Here is a 26,458-nt window from a genome sequence, read left to right as displayed (position 1 = left end):
ATAAAAGCAAACTGGTGGAACACCAAATATCAAAAAACTATACTACAATAAGAGGAAAAAACTCCTAGCCCATAAAAGCAAACTTAACACCTTTTTAGCTTAAGAAAAGCTTGAAGTAATCAATAAAAAACTTGGAAACAAAAACAAATCATCCAAGATCAGGTATGAACTGCAAAGCCTCACCCAAGCTAAGGATAACCATAAAGTCCTCTTCAGCTGTGCCAGAACCTAAGAAATAATAACCGGCAATGTTAACAACTCTGAGTTAACACAAAATGACATTACTTATTCAACCTCTGAGGACAGGGGTGGAGAAAGTCAGCCAAAAATGTTCCCCTGTCTCACCCAAATTATAGCATATTAGCAAGCTACACAACTCCACCAGATCACTTCTGAGCAAGTCTGAAGTGCTCTCTCCAAGGCTAAATACACTAGCTCCATGGGCTCTGACAATGTGATAGATGTCTTCTTGTCAGCATGAAATACTGTCTATTTGATTCCATATTATGTCTATTCAGCCTCAGCCTCTCCAGTGAATTTGTACTGGATGTATGGAGAACTGCTGCAGTCATCCCACTCCACAAAGGAGAGGCCCATGACAGACCTGGACAGCTATCAGACACACCAGCCTTATCTGTAAGGCAGTGGTACACATCATTATAAGCCTCATAAGCAAGGACATAGGCACCCTTCAAACCCAGGACCCTTACTAATTTGAGTTGGTTAAAGGCAGATCAAGCCTCTTAAACCTGGTGGACTTTTTTGAACAGGTCACTAAGGTATTAGACTCAGATAAATCAGTTCACATGGCATACCTGGACTTGGCCAAAGCCTTTAATACCATTCTATACCCAGGCATCACTGATAAACTAATCCACTTAAATGTAAATCCATGTTACATACTGGATAGCAGATTGGATCACCTGCAAAGCCTAGTCTGTTAGTGTTGAATGTGCACTCTGAACCAAAAGAGTAGTTACCATCAGTGTCCCTCAGGGATCATTTCTCTGTAGTATCTAATTTTCTGACATTAAAGTAGACACCAAAGACTTGTCACTGATGAAATTTGCAGAAGACTACAAATGCAAATCTGTCATAAATCCCCCCAGATGACTTGTATGTTCTCAGAGAAGGTCTACCACATGTTCACAAATGGTGCTTGGAACACAGCTCCAAATTAAATACCAACAAAATACAACATCATGCTGTTTGGCAAATCTGGGCATACCTGTTCCTATCATATAGGTGATCCCCTCTTAAAATTGACTTGGTTATTAGGAACTTGGGCACTTTATTGACAAAGAACTATCCTTTGACCACCATATGGCCACTGCAGGGACATATTTTCTTGATCCACGAACGTCATTTCCGCTTTCTAATTATCCCTTTTTAGACCAATAATAGAATAGAATGCACCTTCAGTATATATTTGGCTAGTCATATGACCTAACTTAAGAGATCATAGTGTTTCTTTACCAAAAAGTTCAAGGGAATGTCCTCCTTGAGTTACCATGACTGCCTTAAATCACTCTCAGGCTTTTCCTTTTTGAACCAATTATTTAGAGAAGATCTCTGCCTTGCCTACACAGCCTCAAAAGATCTGGTTCTGTGTAACTTCCTACACATCTACAAAACTAATACCACCATAGACACCCACTCAAGAGACCTATACCACCATTGAATCATAAGTAGGACCTTTTGACAGGATACATATCTTTCACAGAGATTACCTCTTTTATAGAATAGACTGTCTTTAGAGATAAAACATAAGAGCTCCTACATGTCTGGATGGACAATCATAAGTACTAGCCTGCCTGACCCCTCTAGCTCTTATGGAAAGGGGCTGAAGCTAAGTTGGGTCTAATATTAATTTATAACTGACTAAATTGTTGGGATTATTGGCCAGGCTGCAAATGGTCTACTGGATCAACAGCACAATATGACCCTATGACCCTATAACAGTTACACATTTAGGATGCATTGATTTTTTTGTAAGTAGAACAAATGAGTGCCAACTCATGTCTCCGAATGACCTGGAATAGGGTATGTGAGCATCTTTTCTTTTGAAATATTGTTATGGTATACATTGCAAATGGCAAAATATCTGGATTACTCATTCTATATTTGGCATTTCTGCCCAAAGTGTTATATTTCTTGATCTTTCTCTGTACTTTATTATTACAGGTGCAAATCAGATATCTGCTCAAGAGCTGATTAGATTTCTCAATTGACTGAGGACTATTGTTTTGTCACTTTTGAATATTAAGTTTTGAAAAAGAAGGTTGAATGTTTTCCTAACTTATTTTCTTTGTTTTTTTCCTCCTGTTTGTGTTATCCATTCATTGTAATATTTTTAGTAAATGCATTTCTAAGTCAGTACCAGTATATCTCCAGAATTATTTTTTCATTGGCAACTATGGCATGACCCAAAATACCTTTCTCTCTTCTTCTTCTTCTTCTTCTTTTTTTTGCAACTTTTCATGCATCTTTACTAAATTTGCTCTGTTCAGCATACATTTTTATATGAAGTTCCTTGGCTGGCCTGCATCTCACTTTCATTTCGGTCATACTTTTGCAAACTAAATAATGTCCTCTGTAATCTCAGAGGTACATTATACAAAAATTTATGAGAACATGTGAAAGAGCATCCGTTGAAGTTGAGTCTACCCATAAATATCAATTTCTTGATACTAAAATCCAGAAAAAAGTTTTAGAATTGCAGGTCAACCTCAAAGAATTTCTCTTTGCTAACATGAAATGGAAGTGTTACAGGAGTAATGATTAGTACATAAAAATAATACCACACACTGAATATTTTAGTATGCTAATCTTGTACAGGTGTGTTAATGTGAATAATATATTTATTTTTCTATTATTTCACTGTTGTTTCTTTATATCGTCCATGTGTTTGACTTTGCATTTCAAAGCATCACTAAACTTGATTACAATTCATACTAAATCAGAGAAAAAATTTGAATTATGTACTTTTCAACTCAGAAGGAACAAAATTCTAGCAAAAATTAATTGTATATACATTTGTATGTACTGGAATCTAAAACCAAAATGTGACTATTACTACTAACAAATATTAATTTATTTTGTTATCAGTTATATACATTAGAATCCAATATCATAATAGGTGACTATTAAAGCTAGCAGTTGATAATTCTTTCTTGAATAAAACACTTGTAATATGTTTAAGTAACAAGCTCTAAGACTGTAGCGAATTGTCATTGTTATTCATCAAGATTCCATAATAATAAGAGTATGTGTCCCTATGGAGCTTGGGTCATGGAGGAAAACTTTTTTATAAAACTGACTACTTAGTATTAACAAATTATTAAATAAATAAATATACGTTGTCAGGATTTGTGGTCTGTTTTTGCATTAACATTTCACCAAAGACATATTCATAGGTTCATAGGTTCATAATAGACTATTTGCCCTAGGGCATTTATAAACCTAGCCAGAGTGTGTTTGGCTTTCGCCACCCATTTTAAATTAATTTTGCTATGCCCTTTTTCGAGGTTAGTATACTGTGCCTCTGTCTAACAGTGACACAGAAGTGATACCCGGGGTAAACCTACGATCTCCCATCCACTCATCAAGATTCCTCTTGAAGAGAGTCAATGAGGGACTCTGCCTAACCTGGACTGGGATTTTATTCCAGAGTGAAGGGAGCCTCTGGGTTATGAATCTGTCCCTCCAGCATGTCCTATTTATTTCAGTGCTGAGGTTCAAGTCTCTCGAGCGCGTAGCTTGATGGGATTTGGATTTTCTGAGGTGCAGCATGTCCATTAATTCCAGGTTGGACATGGCTTTATACGTCAGGCACAGATCGCCTCTGAGCAGGCGGTATGCCACTGAGTAGAGCTGGAGTTTCTTTAACCGGGCAGCATATGGCATCTGTTTGAGCCCTTTGATCCTCTTGGTGAGGTACCTTTGGGGTCTTTCCAGTTGCTGCAGGTGTCTGGTAAGGTACATCCCAAAAGGGGCATTGTACTCAATTATGGGTCTGATGAGGGATGAGTAAAGAATCGCGATGACCTCACCTGATCTAGATGTGAATCCCTTCATGATTAGGTGGGCTATATAAGATGTTTTTCTAACCACTTTGGCCACATGGTTGTCAAATGAGAGATTGCTATCAACTTGGCTCCCCAGGTCCCTAATTACTTCTTCAGTACTTAATGGATTATCACCTATGTGGTAATTTGTGGGCACTTTGTTTTTGCCAAAGGGGATGACTATACACTTTTTGGCGTTTAGCTTGAGGCCATGGCTCTGGCATCAGTTGTCTGTTTCTATGAGGCCCTTTTGGAGGATGCTTGTGTCGGCTGGAGAGTCGATTATGGCGCCCAGTTTGCAGTCATCTGTGAACTTGGTCAGCCACAGTCCTTCCGTGTTGGCCAGAAATATATACCGAACAAGAGAGGTCCCAGGACTGAGCCTTGTGGGACGCCACTTGTAACTGGCTTGGAGTCTGACATGGCTCCAGCAATTCTAACCATGTGGGTTCTGTCCTTAAGCCAGTTTGCAACCCATCTAGTGACATAAGGGGTTTATATTTAAGCTGGTGAGCTTATCTATAATGCCCAAGTGGGGTATTGTATCGAAGGCTTTTGTGAGGTCCAGGTAGGCTGTGTTGACCACCTTCCCCTCGTCAATGGCCTTGGTGACTGTTTCAAAGAAATCGACCAGGTTTAAGAGGCAGGATCTGCCCTTAACAAAGCCAAACTGGGTAGGATCCAGTGTCTGTAGGTCCCCAATATCTTTATTTATGAGGTCCATGATGATCCTTTCCATAGCTTTGCAGACCAAGCTAGTCAGGCTTATGGGGCGATAGTTTCCAGGATCTGTTGAGGCACCACCTTTGTGGAGAGGGACCACTGTTGCTGTACGCCACTCTTTGGGTACATATCCTGTAGTAAGGCTGAGATTGAACAGTAGTTTTATGTTTGGATTTAGCTCTTCTTGGAGTTCATGTAGGGCGCAGCCTGGGACACCGTCTGGTCCCATTGATGCTGTGTTTTTGGTTTGGAGAGGGCGGCTCTTACCTGAGCATCTGAGATGTCAGGGGTACAGCACTCTGCTGGGATAGATATTTGCCCTTTTGGTGGGGAGGGGGAGTTTGCACTGAACCTGTCAGCTAGGATGTTGGCAATGTCTGTGGGTTCGGTGTATTTTTTGTCATTTTGGACTAATTCTGAGCATATCTGGGAATTCCCACCCAGGTTCCTAACATAACTAAAGAAAGCCTTGTGATTATCCTTAGTGTCCTGTGCAATTTTTCTCTCGAAGCTGGCCTTAGACGATTTTATGAGTGCCCGTAGTTTTTTGCTAATACTGATCAGAGATGCCTTCCCTTTTTGGGATTTTGCTCTATCATGTAGTAGCTTCCTCCTTTATTGCATAGTTTGTTTATGGCTGGGATCCACCAAACAGGACGTCTGCCTTTGGAGGATTGTGTCTTGGTTTTATTTGGGATTGCACGATCCATGCATTCCTGAAGGTGTTCATAGAATGCATTTATAAAGGATTCTGTGGTCTGGGCCATATTTTCCACAGGCCCGGGGGCTTTGAAGGATTCCACCTTGGTTTGGAGCAGTGTGAAATTTGCTTTAGAGAAGTTTTTCACTGTGGTTTTCTGGGCAGGGGGTGGGGTCTATACAACTCCCTATTGAAATGTCAGCACTTGACATGGCAAGTGTCAACAAGGCAAATAAATTACCAAAAACCATGGGAAAGATCAAATCTTGAAGATTACTCATCTCCTTTAAACTTCTTTTTTGTAAGGCACAAGTCCCCGTTGCACCCCATGATGTTGGGGGCAAGCTCCTCACATCCCCCAAACTTGTATACTAACTCTGAGATCACCATTCATTGGAGAAAAATAAATATTCTATGAAATGGCCATTTCAAACTTTGTATATGTAAGCCCCCTTTTCTACCATTCAGTCTCAATGTTTTGGGACTCTAGCAGGTCCCAGTATTTCAAATGATTAGACACCCATACACTATTGCTAATTATTTTCTATATAAGCATATCTTCATTGTGCTTCTCTAAATTATCTTGACACATTGCCAACTGGTTTATTGTCTTAAAGCATCACAGCTCCTAAATACCTTTAACTTATTTATTTCATAGAATTTAAATGCTGGAGTATCAATATATAGTTTCTGAACATTTCAAAGCTATTCTCCTCTTCATAGCTCTATACCAGGTTACATCTTGCTTTATTAGTGGTATAGTTATGTCATACAAATTAGGTATACACTTTGCAAGCTAATGCATCATTAATGAAGACCTCTGTGATTCTTGTTTGTCTTTGATCTTTGGCATTTAAACATTTGCTTGGACCTTTTCTGCGTCTGTTTCATTTTTTTTTCTGATGGTAGAACATGACCCATGCATTTCAAACTTATCCCTCTTATTTTAATTTGCCCTAGCTTAACTTGAAAATATGTTGCCTTATCCTGTTCATCAGTTGTATAATCCTGTTATCATTCTTTTCTTATATCTGACCCGCACTAAAAAATCATCAGTTATGTACATGGCATCTTCAAAGTTGCATAGTTTTAGATTTGAATACTAGGCTGACTGCCATAAAAGGCCAATTTAAACTGGTCAATAACCTGAGGTCAGAATCAAACCCTGTACCTTATGACTATCAGGTAAAGACTTTAACCATTATGCCAAACCTACCATTTCAAATCAACTACTTTGAAGGCACTACACCAACAAGCAGCTCAGAATAAAGCAAACCCAGGCTGCTGTAGTGAGAGCACCAAATCCTAACCAGTAGACCACAGGGGATAGAATACTTCAGCAACAGCTGTTTTAGAACATACCTGCTGACAAAATACCAAAAGTAGCTCTAAGAAATCTACAACTTCCTAATGGTGAATTCAGATACTATACTTCAAGTGCTACAATTTGAAAAATTATTTATACTACTTGAAAAATTTTCTCCCATATTAGCAGTGTTACACTAATGGCACCCTCTGATGGCTACAGTAGGTTAACAGTGTGGACAAAGGTTCACCCTTCAATTTTTACAACCCCAAAACTTTAAAACTTTTCCTAGACAAAAATATTACACTGTGCAAAGGATTTAGTTTAAACACATTTTTGTAAACATTTATTCTCAGCATTTCTTGACGACAGTTTAGCTTCCACTCTTGTCTGACTGTCTTTGATATATTTCAGACTTGACTGCATTTCTCTTGAATGGCAACCATAAACAGTTATTTTTCATATTTCTGTTCAAAAACATGCAACTTTTTTGAACACATTTGTTTTGCTTTCCACACTAAAAATGTCATTTCATTGAACATATTCTACAATTAAAATTAAAACTTAATTGCAGGACAACTCTTCATCTCATGTTTATTGTAACACATACTGCAGAAAATATTTATAATTCTGTGTGGTTTTCTTTGGCATCTTTTTTTAGATTCTTGCATGATAACATTTTATATATTCAGTACTGCTGCTGCTACAACACATCCACACCTTATTTCTCATGTATGTCTTACTACTCATACGTTTTTGCATGCCTTCTTTTCTTCAGCTAAATACTTTAACTATGTACTGCCACTTTCTTTGCTTTGCACACATCTGCAGTTTTTTTATAATATTAAGTTTGTTTTTCTTAATAGTCTGCCTCTTGTTTCATCACTTCATATACCACATATTATTCCATATTTTAATAATCATTTATACAGTTCAAATTATCAGTTTTGATTCTATTGCTTGGCTCAATAATATAAATATCCCTAGTCTACGTAGGACACTGTGCTCCTGTAAAGAGAAAATGAATAATAAATATTAGATTCTTTGTAGGCTGACAAAAGTTTCTGATTGTTCTCTTATTGCTGCTACTTTTTCTTCTTTTCAAGGAAAGCGAGAGAGCAAAATATCTTTAATGCTTCTTCCCATTGACATGCAGGAATGTTGCCTACTGAACCTTTTCAGGCCTTTCCCTATTTCACATAAACTGTAGAACAAATTGTATTTCTGGTTTCAGAGTGTTCAGTTTTCTTAGAAAAAATCTTATAGTGAAATAATTTCAGCTAGTGTAGTTCATGTGGATTATACATGAGTAGCAACAAGCACAGAAGCCCCAGAACACAAATGTATTTGCTTCACCTCTGAATACACAGCTTTCTAGTTGTAATGACTATTTCTTATCTTTTGCCACCATGACATGGCAGGGGAAAATAAGTAACAGCTATATCAGAATGTGGTCTAGCCTTGTTAAGATGCATATTTTAAGAGAGACTTCTCTAGACATTAGGAGAACCACATGGCACGCAAATCACTGCAACTACATCATATTTAATATAATCCCTTTGTTATAATCAATTCCAAAGTTGATACATTTCTGAGAAAGTTCAAGCCTTGAGACATGACTCAGCAGACAAATTGAAAGAAGCATCGCCTGAAAAGAACCACTTTGATAAACTATACAGCTACCCTAACTACATAACTCTAAATTGTCCAGTATAACTATAAAATCCTTTTTTCCATAGCTTACTTTTTAGCCATCTTTTTATCTAAAGCAGCTCTGGCCTTCATAAAGAAAATTTGTCTGACTTCCGCAAGTATTTTTCTCTTTTCCTTAACCCCTTTGATTTTTCATTCTTCTGAATTCCGTTCTCTTTAACTTAGAACTATTCTAAACTTCCCCACCCCATTTTAGAATATGTGCCTTCTTTTTCTTATACTACATTCTTCTCTCACATAGAATATTAATAATTTTTATTTCCTTGCGTATATACTATTACAGTCTTCTCTCTGCCGTCATTTTGCTGCTAACTTTCTATGTTGATTCTGACTGTGCTTCCAAGCAGATTGAATTCTCCTCTGTAATCCCAACCCTCCTTTTTCCATTTCCAGTCCTACTTTAGTTATCAGGAACAATACTACTACAAGTCAGGTAAAACTCCACACCTCCAGTCCCTTTTGATGTGATGATAACTGCATCTAGATTATTTATTTTTTCCCTGTTGCTATCCATGTCTTCTCCTCTGGACTATTTTCCAACAAAATTGTTTTATGGAAGTGAGCAGAAACATCCAGAAAAAAACATGTAGACATGATGACATGCAGACTCCATAGAGACAGCAATCTGAGGTCAGGATGAAATGCTGAACAGTAGAGTTGTGAGGGAGAGGCCTTAACAATCCACCATGTTTAGGGGATAGCATGTGGCTACAATTGTGCTCTACTTTCAACAGTACACAAAGAATGTCAGAATTTACAATGCTGTTATTGCTCAGTCTTCCTATAGGTCCAGTGCAGTGAAGTAGCTCTCTGTTAGCCCATCAACAGTGTTTCACATAGGTACAGTGGAATGGTATATACCTGCTATCCTCAATATGATTTGGTCACTTTTTAAAATAACTAACCTAGCAAGACAAATGGAGGTAACACTGTCATACCAGATGCCAAACAGATGCACCTCGGGACTGTAGCTAAAGAAGAATAGATTTAACATCTGTGAGGTATGCAAAGGGCATCTTCAAGTTTCCCATCTTTCAGCTTGGAAAGGAGCACAAAGGAAGATAAATTGCTACAATTATTGCTGCTTTGTAGGGTACAATTGTAATGTGAAGATGATCATAGGGAATAGCTTTACTAGCTTACTAAAGCTACTAAAGCTTGGTAAGTCTCGATGTAATGGAGTTTGAATGCTAGTGCCAGATTGCTCATTGATCAGTAATTATAAATACAATGTGATGTGATTAAAAACTCTAACCCTATGAACAAGCTGTAACCATCTTAAGGAGGGTTACAGGGAGCTTGTGTTCTGGTTCATTTGCTTTTTATTTCAGATCACTGGCTGCATTGTCAAAGGTAGTTTTAAATGTATTAAGAGTTTTGTTGGCTCAAAGATATAAAGATTATATGTGTTGGTCAAGTCTCCACAAAATAATCTATAATAAATATAACTGTTAAAGCTCTTCTTGATAAAAGGGGAAATAATCTATAAATACTTTTCATAAAAAAGGCACTAGAACCTTTCTAACTTTTTTAAATCTACAGTCATATAACAACATAAGGAAGTATTACATTCATTAATAAGTCCTGCCAGTATCTTTTGCAGTTAAACCCAGACTGGAGTTTTTCTTTTTTTTTCACCTTTATTGAATTAATACTTAAGACATGAGCAAACATACATTTATATAAAAGAAAACAAACCATGTTTACGTGTTCAAGTTGCAAACATTATACTTCACACATATTCCTTTATACAGTTATCATCAATCCAATATTACATAAATTGCTCAATCCCTGCCTTCCCTTAAACCTCACTCCTCCTCCAAAACATTATTCTCTGTGTATTTTCCAACAATTTCTATTTTTTCTATGTAATTTGCTCCTACCCTTTTGTAAAGCTCCCACTTCCAATTCTTTTATCTTTGTTACAATATACACTAATTCAAATATAGTCAGTTTAGATTCAATTTCCATTTTCTAGTAATTGCTTTTTTGGGAGCCACCAAATTTAAATTTAACAAGGTCTTACAATGTCTAGGCAATTTAGATCCTGTATCCCATTTCAAAAAATAATTTCCTTAGCTCACTCATTTGCCCAGTCAATATTTCTGACAGAGAACTCTGGAGGGAAATTTTAAAGTCTGCCAACTCATTACACTCCCAAAACATATGTTCCCAGTGACCTCTTTCTTCCCTATCATATCACCAACATTTACCGTCTTACTGAGGAAAAATATTTGGAGTCTCCTTGTGGTATAAAATATGTATGCAAACACTTACTAGTAAAAAATCCTAAATTTTCTAGACTTTGTTGCATATTTGGGATACATACATATATCTCCTCATTATTTCATTTTGAATTGCTTAAACAGTCTCTCTTCCCAGTATTTTCTAATTTTCTCTGATTGATTCCTATGGTTATATTGTATACATCCCACTGATTATCCTTTTTTAACATCAGTTTCTGTTCTAGACTCAATGAAAAACATTACCAGAGCAGATATTTCACTTAGGATTTGTCTATCCATTTCTCTTTGCCTATACTCTGATATCAATCCCTGATAGGGAAGGCAGTCTCTAGTCTGCAGTCCAAATGTCTTCTTGGCCTCTTCGTATTCTTTTATTTTTCCCTCTCTAGAGGCTTTGCTCCCAATACCTTAGCTCCTTTTCAGGTTTTGTCCGGTAAATTCCACCCCCTCTTGTCTATTCTCTGTTTACCTAATTACAGTCATCCCTACTAGCAAAATCTCATTCTCCATTCCCTTGTTGGCTTCCTCTTTAAATACGTTCTGCTATTTTATGAATAAAATAATATTCGCAGTTGTTATTCTCCTTAAGGATCTACAGCCAAAGTTCTTCCACTTTCTCATTTCTTAAATTTCCACTGTTTAATCATAATCTCTTACCACGTTGAAATAGCTTTCTGCTAGTATTATGTATATGAACTTTAGCTGTGTATCTTTAAATACCCCTTCAAATAAGGTAATTCTAAACAACTTTGTTCTATTGGAAGGATCAATATATCCCACTTGACGCTTGCCCTGTTCCCCTCCCAGATAAAAATCCTTCAACTTTTTATTACATTTTCCACAAGTTCTCCTCTGGTTGATAAAAATATGTCTAATCTGTATATAAAACTAAATCTTGCTATCCATATCCATAAATATATATAAATACATATATATAAAAAAATCACTTGCAGATCACTAAAGCCAATAACTCTGCTGGTGAAGCACTATTCTCTTGCACCATAGCCAAATTATGGAACTCCCTCCCACCCACAATTACCTCCATACCATCATGCTCCCACTTCAAAACTTTACTAAAAGTGCACCTAAAAACATGCTGGCTATGCCCTTGCATCTCCCACTCTAATATCACCCACCCCATCCAACCACTACCTTTCTTTCCACTCCACTAACTACCTTGATTATAGCAAGCTCAGATGCTCATAAGCCTAGTACTTATTATACAGCAGGAACTTCTTATTGTAACATATGTTAATGTCTGTTATGTACTTTACAGATAAAGATTCTAGTTGTCTACTGATGTACTATGTTCTTCATCTGTAAATATGTTGTAAGTAATTGCTATGTTAAATTGTTAATCGCTATGTAATCCAATGTAACTACTGTCTGTTTATTTTAACTGTGGAGCTTTTCTCCCCGGGCCTCTGCTGAAAATGGACCCATGTCCAGTCGGACACTCCCGGTCAACAAATATAAATAAAATAAAATAATAATAAATAATAAAACAACAGCTTCCAGTTTTGCAGTTTTCATATTATCTTTTGGTTCGTCTCTTCCCACATACATTTAGCTGCCATAACAGAATCCTTTTTAACCCATACATCTAAATACTTCATTTCCGCAGATATATATATATATATATATATATATATATATATATATAGAGAGAGAGAGAGGGGGGGGGTTTGCTGAACCAGTTAATGTATGGGTACATAGTTTACAGCTATAGCCTTTGTTTTATCTTCATTAATGTTATATCTCAGAGAGATTTTTTTTTGGTTTTATGAGATACAAAATAATATTGTCTGCAAATAAAGCTAACTTTTCTTCATTACCCTACAAATTATATCCTTGAGTTTCTTGGTCCCTTATTTTCTTAGCCAATGGCTCTAAATATAATGCAAGTAACAAAGGGAAAAGAGGACACCCCTCCCTAGTTCCTCTCTTCAGACACAACTTATCATAGAGGAAACCTCCAATTATTGTCTTTAAACCCTCATATAGCCTTCTAATTAACATTATTATTGTATCAAGGAATGCAGATGCTTTCATTGCCCTACTCATAAAATCCCAGCTTACTCTGTTGAATGCTTTCCCTGCATCAAGACCAAACAACAGCAGCAGTATCTTCTTATATTCTGCTTCCCTCGGGATCATCATTGTTCTGTTAATGTTGTCAAATGTTTACCTCCCATCCAAAAAACACATTGATACATATCTATATGTTTTGGCAACACCTTTGCCATTCTTTTAGATATTATATACATGAATAATTTATAAATATCTTTTAAAATTGAAATGAACCTATAGAAGCTGATTCTGATGTCTCTTTACCATCTTTGGGTATTATAGCTATCATAGCTTTCTTCCAGGATGTTAGTGCTTTCTTCCTAGCTTCCAAACTTCCACAGGAATGCAATCTATTCCTGCAGACTGATCATACTTAACAATTTTTATCTAATCTACCCCAACCTGTTAATTTTTGAGCCTCATCTACATCTGACCTTGGCATAATTAATGCTTCCATAAATATTTCCATTTATGCTTTTTCTTGATTTCCAGATTCCTCTGCTTTATACACATTTTCATAAAATTTCTGAAGTATCTCTAATACTGCTACAGGATCACTTATTTTTTTATTATAGGCTCTCTGAGTTTGGCAACAACACTTTCTACTTTCTGTTGCTTAAGTTGTGCTAAAAGTTTTTATAGTCTGGAGTTATTATCAAAAACAGTTGCTTAACAGCAGTCTTTCTAAACTCATGCATATTATCCTGATACTCCTTTATTTTCTCTTTAGCAATCTGCATTTGTGCCTCTTCTTGTTCTCTGAGATTCCCCTTATTCTGTAATAATTTAACCTTTGTCAGCCCCACTAAACAAATTCTTGTTACTTCTTAACCATGTGTCTTTTTCTTTTATTTCTTCCCTATTTTAAACTCACCTTTTATTTTATCCCACTTACTAGCTATAATGTCTAAAGAAATTTCAGTCTTTCCTAATAACTCTTGAATTTCTACTCACATTCCTTAAATTCTTCTCTTTTTAACAAGTAGGTAGGGAAGTTCTAGTGTCTCCTTTTTACTTCATTACAATGCATTTTTATCTTAGTTATTATTGATGATTGACATAAAATAATTACTGGATGTGTGTCAACGCTTTCAATTAAATGCACGTGATTCTGTGAAATATAATTTCTGTCTAGTCTAACCCAGTTATTGTACTTTGGGGAATAATATGTAAGCTCTCTCCAAGTTCCTACTACTGAATTCTTCTTCCATACCAAATATTTTCATAAATTTCTCCTGATTATTTATATTTTCCATTCTAGTTCTCCCAGATACATCCTCACTGCAGCAAATAAAGTTCCAGTCCTCACCTATAAGTAATATTCCCTGCTAAAATCTAATTATTCCTTCCATTTTCTTAAGCTCCATAATAGGAATTTTAGGTGGAATATAAATACATATCATTGTAATCCTCCCCGCTTGCCAGTAGCTCCTTACTACCACATATCTACCATTATTATGTTTTTTTTGGTTCTATATTAGATCAGCAAATGCTTAAAAAAGTGAACACTGATTTATCTACCCTATGTAATTGAAAGCTTACAATCCCGAACACTCGGAACAGTGATTTTTTCCCAGGGAAAAAAATCACTGTTCCAAAAAAAAAAAAAAAAACCTTTAAAACAATACATAATGTGGGGGGCTTTACCCCCCACACACCCCCTACTTAAATATACCAACTCCGAGATCGCACTACAGTGCCAAAAACAGCAAAGTAATGGAAGCGGCCAAGCGAATTCTTTCCCAGGGAAAGAATTTACTTAAAAGCCGCTTTGCTATTTTGCCTTTTCATTCTTATAACTTCGATCAAGGTGCATTCGAAAGAATGCATCTTTGATCACTTAATAGGAACCCTGTTTTTTCCTCTTCTATCACTATTGAGGCTCCTCTTACAATTAGTATAAGTTCTCCCCTTTTAATTTGTCCTTAATAGTCTGTCGAATATCCATCCTAAAATATTTTCTTTATCAAATTCACATGCTCACTTCTTTCTAAATGTGTTTCCTGTAGTATTGTTATTTGCACTCTGTGTTTCTTAATATAATTAAATAATCTTACCTTTTTGTCTATACCTGTGAGGCCATTCACATTTCAAAATAATATGTTTAGTGTAGTCATTATGATAAGAAGTTATTATTCCCACAAGTTGTGTATGACAGTTTTTTTTTTATTTCTGTTTCTAGCTTTTGTGTTGCATGCACCCACTAATGTTTGGCAGGTCAGTACTTTATACAATTGTTTCTTTTCAGCTCCATTTGAACTTATGTCACATTTTACAAGACTGATTGTTTTAATGAAAAGTCTCAAAAAAACACACCCAGAACATCCCATAACTTATTAACTTAAAATAAACACACAAAACTATGTTCATCTTCAAATAGGAAGTTGCAACAATTGTCCTTACACACACACACACACACACACACACACACACACACACACACACACACACACACACACACACACACACAGGCATTAACTAACCTAAACTTAAGGTTATCAGTGCTAAAGCATATATTACAGCCTAGGCTCCTATTTAACAGTAATTGCTGTCTGTTCTTTTCTTATCCCCCTCCCAGATGTGAAGAGAAGCTTATTTGCTTTAAGAAAACATTCAATTTTAGCCTTAAGAAAAAGTGCACTGACTAACTTTAATTGAAACTAAATTATAAATTGGGTTTAGGCACCTAGGCAGTGAGACATTTCCCTGTGGTACATTTGGTTGGGGATACATGGCTGAAGTGACATTCAGCTACAGAGAAATTTGGCTGTTTGCAAATTCCCTGTACATTTGACTGGGGACACATGGCTGAAGTGACATTCAGCTATAGAGAAATATGGCTGTTTGCAAATTCCCTGTGGGCAAAGAGAAGAATATGTTGCCATGCCCACAACATCAGTAATGAAATGCACAGGGGGGAAACAATGTCCAGGCAATATAGCAGGCATCAGCAGCAGGCTGGCCAGAGGGCATATCAGTGGCAGTACAAATGCAGTGCACATTGGGCAGTGTCTTTATAATTGGTGTGTATGGACCTCTATCCCCTTCACAGTGTCTATGGAACATTACCTAAAACGCATACTGGAACATAAATGTGACTACAGTGGCCTGCTGAATTTCCTCCATGCTGTAGCACACTTCTACAAGTTGTAGTTACATAAGTATGTACTTGACACTGAGCACAACACTCATTACTTCTTCTGCCGCCATGCATTTGGTTATTAAAGCTGTGAGCATGACAGTGTGTGCTTCTTTTTCCAGAGGAAAATTTGCAAACAGCCATATTTCTCTGCAGTTGAATGTCACTTCAGCCATGTGTCCGCAGTCAGATGTACCACATGGAAATGTCTCACTGCCTAGGAGCCTAAACCCTTATGAATTATAATAGTGAATGCATTAAGGTATTTAGTTATGAAAAAACTTATCTCTTATTCACTTCCAATAATTTCAGACTTCATTTTTACTGAGCTGCTTGCCCTTGTACCTTTTCATTTTACATTTCTCTCAGTAAACAATGTCTAGACCTCTCAATTTATTGCCTTCACCTTTAGTCAGATTGTTTCCATGAAAACATAAGAATAGAATGTGCTTCTCAACTCACACTGAACATTTTTATTTGCTAAAGGAAAACTATTCATTATTGTTGTCTCTCATTTTTAAAACACACTTGCTAGCAAAAAAAAAGTGTCATCAGATTAAGCAGAGAGTAGTAATCAAGACATTCACCTAAGGAAAACATTTCAGCTGTACTGTACATATATTGTAGTATTATTTATTAAAACTAAAAAAAGAAAAAAAATACTTGTTTAATATCTTTATCACATACAACAATCACTGAAAATATTTTACCATATAACATGCAATTCATATCATGAAATACAAATACTCTTATGAACAATAATTTTTTACTTAGATACTTTTTCTTTTCTTTTTCTTCATTTTAACATCCTTTCAAATATTAATGACATGAAATGGGGTATACTCCTGTCATTCCCCCAACAAGTAACAAAGTCAGCAAAAATCTAATCTTTCTCAGCCACTTTTTCTTGTAAATCCATATAGCTCAAATAATTTCATAGGTTCATAGGTGTTTACTAGCCTAATGACCACTAGGGCTGTTATAAGCCTAGTCGTACAACCCAGTTGTAACCCACAAATTTGATATATTTAGGTGGCGATGTACTGACTGCCTCTGTCCATCAGAGTCATAGGAACCAGACCAGCAGTGAATTTCAAATTACCCACAAAATTAAATAAGGATAGGGAGGAACTCTGCTTCACATGGATAAGGAACCTATTCCAGAGAATGGGAATTCTCTGTGAAACATATCTGTCTCTCCACCATGTTCTATTAATGTCGCAAGCAAAATTTAGGTCTTTTAATCTAGTGGTTATGGTATTGTTTGTTTTATGGATGTGCAAAAGGTTCATAAAAACAGGTCTGGGGGTGCCTTGTATGCCAGGCAAAGATCAGTTCTCAGAAGTCTGTATGATACATAGTAAAGAGACAGGGCTTTCAGGTGATCAGCGAAGGACATTCTATTTACTCCCTGTATTCTTTTTATAAGAAACCTTTGTGGATGTTCCATTTGCTGCATGTATCTTGTCAGGTACATACCAAAGAGGACATAACACTGTATGATGGGTTTGATGAGGACCAAGTACACTGTTAAGGTGACCTCTCTGGACCTAGATGTCATGCCTTTGCTTGTAAGTTGACCAACAGAGAAGAATATTCTTACTACCTTAGACACATGTTGTTTGAAGGTTAGGTTACTATTTGCATTAGTTCCCAGATCCCTAACTAGTGAATCAACCTTTAAGGGTGTTTTATTGATGATAATGTTTCCCGGGATATTATAAATCCCAAAAGCTATTTTAATGCACTTCTTGGTATTGAGTTTTAAGCCATGGCTTTTGCACCAAGCATTTGCCTGTATTAGACCTTCCTGAAGGGTGATCTCATCTTCAGAGGATTCATTGAGTTCTCCCAGTTTGCAATCATCTGTAAACTTGGCCAAATGCCTTTGACGTTGATGGTTTTGTCATCTGTGAAGTAGCTGACAAAGAGGAGTGGACCCAGCCCTGGAATACTCCACTGGTGACTGGACTCTTTGTGAAGATGGCCTCATTGATTCTAACCTCATGGGTTCTATCAGTGAGCCAGCTAACTATCCAATGTGTTATAAAGGGGTTTATATCTAGTTCCATAAGTTTGTTGACACTACCCGAGTGGGGTATTCTATCAAATGCTTTAGCCAAATCTAGGTAGGCAGTATGTACTGTTTTCTCCTCATCCATTTCCTTAGTGACTTTTTCAAAGAAGTCCATCAGATTCAGTAAGCATGACCTTCCTTTGACAAAGCCAAACTGGGATGGATCCAGTGTCAGGAGATCTCATATGTTCTTGATAATTTCCATAAACCACACTGTAAAAGTAGCTGACTCCAAATCCAGCTCCAGACAAGTGACAAGTGGAGTACCTCAAGGTTCAGTCCTGGGACCGCTCTTGTTTGGCATCTACTTCTCTGAAGTACAGGCCAACACTAAGGGACTCTGGCTAACAAAGTTCACAGATGACTGCAAACTGGGAGCCATTATTGAATCCCCAAATGATGTGGATACTCTACAAAAGGACCTTGCAGAAACAGATGCTTGGTGCCAGATCCATGGGCTCAAGCTCAATGCCAAGAAATGTATAGCTATACCCTTTGGAAAAAAACATGTTCCCATGAATTACCACATAGGTGGCAGTTCACTAAACACTGAAAGTGTGATAAGAGACTTAGGGACACAGGTGGACAGTGGTCTCACCTTCGATAACCACATCGTCACAACAGTCAGGAAATCCTTCTATGTGGCACACCTCATCACTAAGGGCTTTTCATCCAGAAAAAAGGAGGTCATTGTCCCACTGTACTCATCCGTCATTAGACCCATTATAGAATACAACGCCCCATTTGGTATGTACCTCTCAAGACATCTGCAACAACTGGAAAGGCCGCAGAAATACCTCACTAAAAGAATCACAGGCCTAAAGCATATGCCCTATGCTGACCACCTTAAAAAACTCCAGCTATACTCTGTCGCATATCGTCTACTCAGAGGCGATCTCTGCTTAACATACAAGGCCATGTCTAACCCAGAGCTGTTGGACATGCTACATCCTAATCCCTCAGAGCCACATACTCCAGGGATCTAAACCTTGTCATCACAATAAACAAAATATGCTAGAGGGATAGGTTCCCAACACAGAGATTCCTCAGACTCTGGAACAGACTGCCCATACATGTCAAGCAGAGCGCCTCTTTGGTCCTCTTCAAAGGCAACCTTGACGATTGGATGGGAGAAAGGAAATTCACCCCGGGGATCACGTCAGTCACCCTGCTAGACAGGGGCCCAGGGAAGTAAATAGTGTGGGAAGAAATATCCAGGAAATTGTTATGGCTAGGCTTGTATAGACCCTAGGGCCGATAGCCTAGTACCAGCCTATGAACCTATGAACCATAATAATTCATTCCATGGCTTTGCAAATAAAACTAGTCAGACTAATAGTTCTGTATTTTCCAGGATGTGTTGAAGGTCCGCCCATAAGAAGGGGGATGACCATCACAGTTTTCCATTCGTGTGGCACAAATCCTGTTTTAAGACTTTAGCTAAATAATGATTTCAGGGGTCCTGATAAGTCATATTTTAAACTATTCAGAAGGCATTCTGGGATGTTACTGGGGGCAATGAGGCCATGCTTTTGGCTTTAAGGATTGCAGCCAGTACATGCTTCCTAGTTATAGTTGGAAGTGTTATGTTTGAGGATATTTTTGAAAGCGTGTTTGTGGTGGGGGAGTGTTTTAACTGAAGTTGTTTGCTAACAGGTTCACTAAATTGCTAGGCACCATTAATCACTAATTCAGTACATTGTTATATGCTTCCCTTGTGGTTTCTGACATAGCTGTAGAAGGCTTTTATTTATTTTATTTATTTTACATTTGTTAACCGGGCTAGTCTGGCTGGATACATGTCCATTTTCAGCAGAGGCCCGAGGAGAAAAGCTCCACTATCATGCTATAACTTTACACATTAAAAAGATACTACTAATAAGATATAAATAAAACAATAATCAATCACAGATGACATAAGAAAAACAAAGTAAAATCGATTATACAGTATTACTAGGCTTGAGTGGCTCAATACATGTATATTTTTTGCAGAGGGCTTGGAGGAAAGCTCCTGTATTATACTAGAAACTTTATATTTTTCAAAAAATCACTAGAGCAGAAAAGATACAAACATTACAAAAAGCAAGATACAATTTAAAATCCAGAGTTGGGTATGAGAGCAGGTAGTGTAACGGTTATCAGTCAGGATTCAAGCATGGGCATAGCCAGTGATTTTGCAAATGAATTCTAATCTGTTTTTTGAAAAGGTGACATGAGGCTAGGGAGGTAAGTTCAGTGGGAAGTTTATTCCAATATGATCCGATAGCGTTTGCAAATAATGAGTCACCTGCTTTATTATGAGATTTGATAGTAGTTACTAGGAGCTTGTTGGCTGATCGAAGTGAAGTAAGATTTTTATAAGGTGTTATAAGGTTTTTCAGTATGGGTGTGTTGGAAGGGTAATTTAGAATTTTAAAAGTGATGATAAATTGCTGCAGGAGTATTAGGTTTGGAAGTTCAAGCCAGTTGAGTTTCTTTAAGTTAAGACAGTGATGAGTACGGAAAGGAGAGCCAGTTGCAAATCTGGCAATGCTGTGGTAGGCTAAGTTAAGTTTCTGAAGGTTAGCTTTAGAAAGGTTGATAAAGGAGGGAGAGGCATACAGAAGTGTGGAGATGAGGTGAGTTTGGGTAAGAGATACTCGGGATGTTGGAGTCAGAAAGGGCTTAAGTCTGTAAAGGGCTCCTATCTTTTTATTTACTGTCTTGATAGTTAAATCAACGTGTAAGTCAAAGTTTAGCTGATTGTCTATGGTGACACCTAGCAGTTTTGTAGAATGGTCAGGCTTGATGATAGTGCCATTGCAGGACATGATGGAAAAAGTGATTGGAGTGGATTTAAGGGTTGGGGTAAAGAGTAGAAGTTTGGTTTTTTTGGGATTTAGGAGGAGACAGATATGTTGAAAACATTCTTCTGCTGCTGTGAAAACCAATTGAGTAGAGGAGTGAAGTTCTACTGGGGATGAAGCAGAGCAGATGAGAGTAGAATCATCAGCATACTGTATACAGGTGGATGTAGGGAGGGAAGTGGGTAGGTTATTTATGAATATAGAGAAAAGTAGGGGACCTAAGATGGACCCTTGTGGGACGCCTATGTTAACTGGGAGTTGAGAGGATAGATGGCTGTCCCAAAGGACTGCTTGTTTTCGATTTGTCAGGTATGAATCAAACCACTGTAGTGCCAGTGAGTCAAGTGACAGGGATTCTAAAGTGTGGAGGAGAAGTTGATGGTTGACCATATCGAATGCTTTTGAGAGGTCTAAGAATAGTGCAGAGGAGAACAGGTTATTGTTACGATTTTTGTTTATTGTGTCAGTGAAGGAGAGAAGGGCAGTAGAAGTACTGTGGTAGGGTCTAAAGCCATGTTGTGAGTCTACAAGCAAGTTGCAATTCAAGAGATGATGTAAGAGTTGTTGGTGTATGAGCGTTCCATTATTTTGGATAGTGGAGATAGAAGGGCAATAGGTCGAAAATTTGAGAGTTCGTTAGAGTTACCTCCTTTATGCAGGGGAATGATATGGGAGATTTTCCAACAGGAAGGGATTTTGGATTCAGTTATAGTTCTGTTTATTAAGATGGAGACTGGGTAGGCTAGTTGGGTAGCAGCTAGTTGAAGATATTCGGCTGGTAGTTTGTCAGCAGAAGGGGTGCAAGGTTTGAGTTTAGATAATAATTTACGTATATAGGTTGTGGAGACAGTATTGAACTTTAGTATGGGGGTGCTGTTTTGGGTATGGGTTTTGGAGGGATAGGGGAGGAGTCATGGTGTTTGCCAGAGAGGCGACTGTTTGAGAGAAGAAGTCATTGAAAGTGTTGGCTATTATGTCGGGTTGGCTTTGAGATAGGCTAGCTGGGGTAGGGGTTTTGGTATTTCCTGGATGTAGAAGTTTGTTTATTCCTGACCAAAATTGTTTGGGGTTTTGGTTTTGGTGTTGTTGATATTTAAAGTGGTAGTTTTTTTTATCAAGATAGATAAGTTTCTTTGTTGAGTTTCTCAGGTGTTTGAAGTTCTGGTGGTCTGTAGGGTTTTTTGTGGATCTCCATTTAGTCCATAATTTATTTCTGGCTCGCATATTTTGTTTTGTAGTTTTTGAGAGCCATGGGGCTGCCTTAGAGCTTAGTCTAATTAGGCGGGGTGGGGCATGATGGTGTAGAATTTGTAGGAAGGTATTGTTGAAATGGGTTACTGCTTCGTCTATTGGGAGGTATTTTAGATTTGACCAGTTGTATTCTTTGAGTTCATTTTGAAAGGATGCTAGGTTAAAATCTGTTTTATTGTGTATGGTACGGTAGGTAGTTTGTTTGAGGTTGTTGTATTTTTGTTTAGAGATAAAGGTCAGGAGATGGTCACTGATATTGTCAGGGAGTATTCCTGTTTTATAGGAGAGGGGGTTGTTGTTAATTAGTATCCAATCTAGAATAGTTTGTTTGTGGGTTGCTTTGTGTATTCTAGTGGGGGAGTTAATGGTTTGGTGAAAGTTAAAGAGATTAAGGTGAATGGAGGGTTTGGGAGATATTTGTGGTTTGCTTTATGGTTGTCTTTCACCTGGGCAGCTATTTTAACCTCAAAGTTGGCTTTGCTTGACCTAATTAGCCATGTTAGTTGCTATTTACTTCGATAAGAGAGTTTTGACGAGAGAGTTTATATCTTTATGGGAATTACCCTGCCTGATTTTTGCCATCTTTTTTTTCCTTTTGTTGTATATCTTTTTTTAATTTGGGATGCCAGCAGGACGGTTTCTTTCTGATGCTGGTCTGGGACTTACTTCTGGTAGATACAGCAGTCTCTATGCAACTAGTGACATTGTTGTACAGAAATTCTGAGAGCAATTTAGCACTGGCTGCTGGGCTGTCTGGGTTTGGATGAGCATTGAATTTTGACAAACCATCACTTAATAAATGTAGTTTGCCTTGGAATAGTTCCTAACTTACTGGTTTTAATAGGTTTATGGAGTTGATTCAGATTTCAAAGGAGATAGCTTTATGGTCGGACCTTACCAGGGAGGATGGGACACTGGGGGTGGGTGCAGCATTCTCCCATATTTGTAAGCATGAGATCAAGTATAATGGAGCCTCTAGCAGGCATATTCACTAATCGGTCAAAGGTGTTTGTATTTACTAACTTCTGGAATCTCTGTGGCTGTAGATTTGAGGCCATGTAGGATTCCCAGTCTATACAGGCGTAATTAATGTCTCCCATGATTAAGATGTTAGGTTGGATGGTAAGTGTTTCCAGTAGATCCAAGTATGTATTGTGAGGTTCTTGGAACATGGATGATGGCCTATAGCTGGCTAGGATATGGTTATTGTCTATGGTGATCTGCATTTGGAGGAACTCTAGCACATCTTCTTGTTTGACCTCCCTGTAAGTATGCTTATAACTGATGTATACTGAGACACCTTCTGCTTTAACCCTCTTCTGAGTAGCTACTGGTCTAAAAGTGTAGAAGGCACTGAAATCTTGTACTGTCACTTTAAATCATATTTTGGAACGTACACAGATGTCTGTATTCTCGAGTGTAAAGAGGACTTGGAGACCCTGTGTTTTTTATTTAGGCTCTTGACATTGTGCAGTAACACCCTGAGCTTCAGTTGAGTTGATTTTGCTGTGTTGGTAGGTTTGTCAATTTGGCATTGCCTAAAAAAAAAAGGCACTGGGTGGATAAAGTTTTAGCCAGTATTCAAAATCCTAGAAGGGAAAGGTACAGACCATCCTTGGCAAAGCAACATGGTCAGTTAACCATGTTCTCCCAAGCTTACAAATATTGGATCCCCTTAGAATGACAACAGAAAGACAGCCATTCATTTTTTGCTCATACAGTGGCATCATGCTCAGTGATAGTAATATGCTGTTAAATGCCAGTCTCGTACCACCATGAGACACATAGTCTGAAAGCTCCATAATGTCTCTCTTCATTTAGTCCAGAGAGGTACCTCTCAGGTCATTTAAACCTACATAGACTGTGTGGAATAATGACTTGAGTGCATGCGTGATTTGGTGGATTCTGTCTCTCCCTGTTCAGCATGGTTAGAGGGGCATTATTATATTTTCCAGTGGATTCCACTATGATGACAGTTCTGGGAAGTACATCTGCCTTAGGGACTTAGTGTATGGGGCTCAACTGAAAGTGGTAGTTTGCGTTGTGTTAGATGGTGTTTTCTTCTGAGGCATAGCTTTGACAATGGGCAAGAGCCTCAGCATACATTAGTCTATGTATGTGTTGTGTGATAAGTGAAGTGGGTATTTTGTGTGTTTTTTTGACAACCTGATGTGCATTTGTATACAAGAGTTTAGCATCCAGTGTCATTGTGTAAGTACACCTCTCAAATACTGTTTCTGCTTCTTTAAGGATTAAGTGGCTGCCAGTAAACATGAGACAATTGCTACATTTTCTCAAGATGCCCATATCCAACAAGCTGGCTACAGAAAAGCTAGGAAATTGCCTATCCATACTGTCCAGTTCTTTGATTTCTGAGCTACAAGTGGGTGGTTTAATGATGTTAGAAGGCTATTAAGGATGCTTTGTTGGTGCAGACTAATAAGGGTGGTTTATTGAAGCATATTATCTTAAACAGTACTAATTTCTACTAACTTTAATGTTTATATAATACAAATTCTACTAAATCTGTAGGTATTACCACTTCACTCCCAGCTAGCTGCTCTAAGCTTGCCAGCACACAATGTATTTGTGCTATATTGCTGCTTTATAGGGTACAATTTTATAGACCGTTCTACAAGGAAAATTTGCTTTCTAGGTGTTTGCTACTGTAGAAGGTACTGCGAATCCGCACAAATGCACAAACTTTATAGCAAATCAGAAAAAACAGAAAGCTAACTAATAAGCCCTCTGGCCAATAAAATGATTACAGTATGAGTCCTTCCATGTACTTCCAGCTCAGATAGACCATTCAAACACCTCCTGTCAAAGGTTAATAAACCTAATCCTCCTAATGTAAAAACACAGTAGCAGAGAGCCAAACGTACAATGGCACTACAAACCACTTAAACAACTAGCTGGAAATCCCTAGCTAAAGGCAATGCCAAGACAGTCTTACAACAGTAACAGTGAGAGGAAGAGAAATTTTTTTACAAAAAAAATCAGTGAAATGCACATGTAAAAGCAGGAAACAGTACTGATCATTATCAGTGTGATTTAGAAATCAAAAGTACTTAACTTTGCTTGGATAGCACTGGATACATGTAAAATACTTCTGGAATGCAGGCTAGGGTTGCCACCTTTTCAAATTGCCAAAGTGGGACATTTTCGGTACAAACATCAGATTTTACAGGCCGACACATACCCACGGTCAGTACAAAGGACAGAACTTAACTTTTTTGCCTAAATAAAAGCTTATTCTTATAGCATTTTAGTTGCTTATTCTGTTTCTTATAACATTTAGGTATTTTATATACAGGATAACTGTTTTTATGCAACTATTACATAAAATATAGGAAATAATTTTGTCCTACAATCTCAGGACATTTGCCATTTTTAATTTTTTTTGTCAGGACACATCTGCCCAAAGAGGGACTGTCCCTCGCAAAGTGGGACAGGTGGTAACCCTAATGCAGGCTAGGACTCCAAGCTTTGCTGAGCTCCTGGAAAATGAGCAGAAGATAATATTTAGTAAAGGAAGTTTACTCAAGCAATATTGGTTTGCTGGGTGGGCACTCAAAATCATGGATACATGGAAAACAATGGGTGGGAAGAGTACATAAATAGCTCATGCAACAGTCAATAGCAATGGAAGAGGGGAGGGAGTGACTTTGGCAATCAAATTATCATAAAGGGAGGCGGCCAGAGACACAGCCTTATTATAAAACAATGAACAGGAAATGAGTGGGAGGGTGGGAAGGACAAACAGGCTACCTAGAGAGGCATTTAAACAAATAAAGGCAATATAATGTGATTAATGTTTTATAGTCTCACATTTATTTCAGTGTTGCTGGTCTTCTTCCTGTTCATCTCCATCCCCCAACCCCAGTATAAGGTACTCCTGATACTTCTAGCAAACCTCTGTGCTTTTTTCTGTCTCTGAAGCATTTTATTTTAGAACAATGTATTATCAGAAGAATGAGAAGCAGAGTCCCTTTCTGTTTCATGGCTCACTTGTTGTTGGACATACCTTTGTATATTTCCTCCTTTGCCTGTTCTGCATCAAAAATGACTTTGTTCCTCTAGGAAAAAAATATTCTGAAGACAGCTGACTGCAGTAGCTTGAATCTCACACCTGCCTATCAACATTCCCTGATTGCTGGGATAAATTTGCTTTTCTTCTGCCTGATGTACATTAAATAATACTTTTTCACAGACACTGTATTATCTCTAATTTTTAATACTTTTCTACTGCCACAGTTTTGTCAGAATCAATTCTTTCTGCTGGTATGATTGCATCTTTACTAATAAGGTTCTTGGATG

Source organism: Protopterus annectens, chromosome 14.part0 (genome assembly GCF_019279795.1).
Source record: "Protopterus annectens isolate FY-2018-M chromosome 14.part0, PAN1.0, whole genome shotgun sequence".
Taxonomy (NCBI): Eukaryota; Metazoa; Chordata; order Ceratodontiformes; family Protopteridae; genus Protopterus; species Protopterus annectens.
Note: the sequence above shows the minus strand (reverse complement) of the source record.